This window comes from Podarcis cretensis (genome assembly GCF_951804945.1).
Source record: "Podarcis cretensis genome assembly, chromosome: 9".
Taxonomy (NCBI): domain Eukaryota; kingdom Metazoa; phylum Chordata; class Lepidosauria; order Squamata; family Lacertidae; genus Podarcis; species Podarcis cretensis.
Genome location: NC_137178.1, coordinates 62,343,492 through 62,347,911, shown reverse-complemented (window position 1 = coordinate 62,347,911; position 4,420 = coordinate 62,343,492). Strand labels below are relative to the sequence as shown.

The window sequence follows — 4,420 nt, the reverse complement described above, 5'->3', positions numbered from 1 at the left end:
TTTGTGGCAAACAGCGTCTTTTCGTCCCTTAAGGAGGGTCGTTTGGGATGACGAAATGGCAAGGCAAAAAGTGGTCTGTTTTGTTCCTGGTCCGTAGCTTCTGGCTGAAATCCGCTTTTAAGTTCTTACACCACAAATGTTCGGGGTTCTTTTCCTAGTCCTTTTGCTGCTCTATCGGGCAAGCGTGCTCCTCCAAACAGCAATGACGCAGCAGCATTGGGAAAATATTGCAGCATTAATGAAACTGAATACTATGCAGATGTCAAGGACTGAACTGAGAAGGAATGGTGGGAACCACTCTCCCCCTCTTCCTGCACCTTCCCGAGAAGAGTAGGACAGTATAGATTTAGAACAGTGGTTTGCAGAAGGTCATAGTTCAGAGGCTGCAGAGGGGAGAAGCTGGGAAATATTAGGAGAGCAGCAGGAAGAAGATGCACCAGGGGAGAGATAGCTGACAAACTCAGTGTCTCTGGAAAGCATTCCTGACCCCCCCCCAGGACCATGTGTGCATTGAGAGTAGAACAGAAAGCTCAGGAGCAGAAAGCACAGATCCACTGGCGCAGGGGTGACGTAGAATGCGGCAGCTAGACTGGTGACTGGGAACAGTTGCCGAGACCATATAACACTGGTCCTGAAAGACCTAAATTGGCTACCAGTACGTTTCCGAGCACGATTCAAAGTGTTGGTGCTGACCTTTAAAGCCCTAAACAGCCTTGGCCCTGTATACCTGAAGTAGTTTCTCCACCCCCATCGTTCCGCCCAGACACTGAGGTCCAGCTCTGAAGAGATCATCCCCACATCCTTCAAGGCAGGCTAGGGGTCTCCATAGCGCAGGATTGGACCATCTGCTTTGCGTGTAGCTCTTCTGTCCTGGGCGGCATATCTGGGGTGGGCTGGGATGGGACCTCAGTGGGTGGGGGTAGAGCTGAACAATGGGGGTGGAGATGCTCCTTCAGATATACTGGGCCGTTCACTGGGCAGTGCTGGATTAAACCCTGTGGAGGTTTCCAGCTGCCTCAACCGTTCCTCATGAGGCTTGGTTTCCAAGCCCTTCATCATCCTGGTCGCCCTCCTCTGCTCACCTTGTGTGGGTCCTGGCTCTTCCGGACGCTGTCTCTGATTGCGCACTAGTTGCAGCAACTCGAAATAAACAATTAGAGAGAGAAGCAAATGCACATATTTCAAGTGAAGAATGGGAGTGAAGACTGCTAATTGAAGTGACCTCTGTGAGGGATGATGAAGGGCCTGGAAACCAAGCCTCATGAGGAATGGTTGAGGCAGTTGGAAACCAAGCCTCATGAGGAACGGTCCCGCCCTGTGGAACACCCTCCCATCAGATGTTGAGGAAATAAACAACTATCTGACTTTTAGAAGACATCTGAAGGGAGCCCTGTTTAGGCAAGTTTTTAATGTTTGATGGTTTCTTGTGTTTTTAATATTTTGTTGGGAGCAGCCCAGAGTGGCTGAGGAAACGCAGCAAGATGGGCGGCATATAAATAATAATTTCTTTTTTAAAAAAACAACGAGATGAGCGCTGCAACCTCGTAGTTGCCTTTGACTGGACTGAACCGTCCAGGGGTCCTTTACCTTTTTTATAGTTGAGATTCCTGCATTGCAGAGGTTTAGAAGAGACTCTTCAGATCATTTCCAACCCTACATTCGACGCATCCTCTCTTTTGCAAATCCTTTTGCGCAGGGATTCTTTTAAATAATACTTTTTTCTCGTACAGCGGCACTGACCTGAGTAGCCGCTTCTAACCTGGAAAACCGGAAAGGCAACATTCATTAGTATGGCTCTGTGAGAAATGTATTTGCCACCACTGTGTTCTGTGTCTTGAGGACACTGAAGCACTCTCTCCTGGATGACGAGGAACCAGTGAACTTCTAGCAGTCGATGGACTACAGCAGCTGTCATCCCTGCCCACTGGAAACATTAGCTGGGGCTGAATCTTTGCCGGCAGTCTCAGGTAGCAGTATGTGCAGGTAAGGGGTGCAGCTGAAAGGGGCGGAGAATCCTTACGTCAGCCAATCACTAGGCAGAATGGGCAAGCAATATTTCAAAAAGTAAAAAACCAGGAGACCCCAAAAGTTGAGCTTCTTTTAGGAAGACCCCAAAATTGATTAGCTTTTTTAAAAAAACAACAACAACAAACAACAAAAACCCATGCTTGTCTAAGATCCAGGACAAAGAACCGCCTTTTGGAAATTCCCCCTGGACTTCAATTCTGCCTTTGAAATCCTGGTAATATCCGGACATATGGCAGCCCTATTTAAGATGGCTTTGCCCCTGCAGCCAACTAGCCAGCTAATGAAAGTTTTTCAAAACAAGTAGGGCTCACACCTATGATTTCCTTAAGTTAAAGTTGTCTAGACCACAGCGGCTGTAATTTCAAGACACCAATTTTGCTACTTTTAAAACACTTAAATTAGCCAGTCCATAAACCACATCTGGCCTAGTGTAACAAAGAAAACATAATACAACTTGGTTCTTGTTGTTTAAAAAATGCACTATAGTTTTTGTACCCAAATGAAACTCCAGCCAGAATCACTCCATAAAAGTGGCTGAGAAAAGATGAGTCTTTTCAGAAACGGTTTAAATTGTGCAGGGATGGTACTGCAAAAACCAGGACACCCCGAAAGTTGTTGACCTTATTTTAGGAAGACCCCCAGAAACAAAGGGGTTGGCGAATTGAGGTAGAGAACATACTCCCTTTCTTCAAAATAAAATGGGCTGTTTTTGCTTCTCTATGCTGGATAAAGTTTTGCTCAAATCTCAAAAGGCTATTCTAGAGTTGGGAAAGTTTCAGAAATGGCCAATCAAAATGATCAAGCAGTTGGTGCAACTCACTCTTAAGGAAAAATTGCAACATCTGGAGGTTTTGGCTTTATCTCAAACATCTTTTTATCAGGGCAACAGCAGAGCAGGTATAATAGCTAAAGGGCAGCCTTTTAACTATAATCCTATTAAGAGCAACAGCAGGTACTGTAATAAAATCAAAGAAGTAGGAGATTACCTCATTCTTATCTAGTTTCTAAGTGCAAAACAACGGAATGACAATTGTGCCCTCTACGTCTAGATCTAGCAATTTCTGAGGACTGCTCCCCAGTCTCCATGTTTTTATCAAATGCATAACAGAAATTCAACAAGTTAAGACAATGCAGTTGCTGCATTTCTGCAAACTAGTGAATTAGGGTTTTTATCCACTCTCAAAAGAACTCTACTAGAAAAATTATAGCAAAGCTAAACAGGATTGCCACTTTTTACATAAAGAATTGCTCATTCAGCATAAGCAGAACACGGGCAGAAATTCCTAGGTGAAGCTTTTTAAAAAATAATAATAATCTGCCTATTACGCAGTTTATGTTGAATACTCAATTCATTTCTTAAAAGAATAGGTGAAATTTATCATGGTTTGAGTGTTGGCATAGGAAAATCTCTGTCTATTGGGTTCTGCCCGCTATGTAGCTATTAAAGGCACAGACTATTTGCATGCAAGCATGCATGTGACAACCCAAAACTTTAAGTTTAGCACCTAGCAGAGGCTATTCTAAGTCAACACAATTCCTTCTGCTTTCTCTGCTTTCTCTTTCTCTCTTAAAACTGACTTAGGGGCTTTCCATCAAGCCTATCTTGCTCTCTCCCCCACACTTCCCGAGTTTTGATAAAGCTCTGAGTAATCTGAAAGATTGCTCATCTCATTTTGACATTTTGGTTGACCCTAACAAAATCCTGCTGTGGCTGTTGGATTTTTCCCAGTGGACCTATAATATTGGTTTGCATCAAAGAATGCCAAATGTAGCCATTCTTGAGATTATAATTGGAGATAAACTATATTCTACCACCTAAAGATGAGAATTTATGTCTGATGGGGCGGGGGTAGGATACTTGACATAAACCAATAAGCAATGTGACTTCCATAAAAGTGAACCACGTAAAATGACTTATAGGAGTGTTTCTCAAACAGTGGGCTGGAAGGCACCAGTGGGTGTCAAATCTCCCATTCCCAGGGAAGGTGAATGAGCAGGGTGGTCACTGAACAATTCCAGGCACATCTGGAGGATGTGGACCATTTGGATCCTTTTCAATTGGGATTCAGGCCTCATCATGGGACTGAAACCACCTTGGTCAAGTTGGTCAATGATCTTTGGCAGGCTAGGGACAGAGGTGGAAATCAGCGGCTTTTGATACCATCAACCATGGTATCCTTCTTTTTTTCCTTTTTAATATTTATTTAAGATTTTCCATTTTATACATTTCAATAATTTTACTATGCTTTCAACATTTCAAAACTCGACTTCCGACTTCCTTCCCCCTCTTTCTGCAGTTCCTTAAATTTATTTTTTAGATTTTCAGCATATTCCAAATTAACTTAACTTAATCCTTTATTCATCTACAGTGGTGCCCCGCAAGATGAATGCC

The 4,420-nt window shown here is 43.5% G+C and overlaps 1 long non-coding RNA gene across 2 annotated transcripts in view; it reads right to left on the bottom strand.

Moving 5' to 3' along the window:
• The window catches only part of LOC307223650, a 56,434-nt gene that overhangs the window by 48,624 nt on the left and 3,390 nt on the right, over positions 1-4,420 (bottom strand). For both annotated transcript variants that reach the window (XR_013842149.1, XR_013842150.1), the window contains exon 2: positions 1,588-1,759. This is a non-coding gene — a long non-coding RNA (uncharacterized lncRNA). The remainder of the gene's footprint in view (positions 1-1,587; positions 1,760-4,420) is intronic.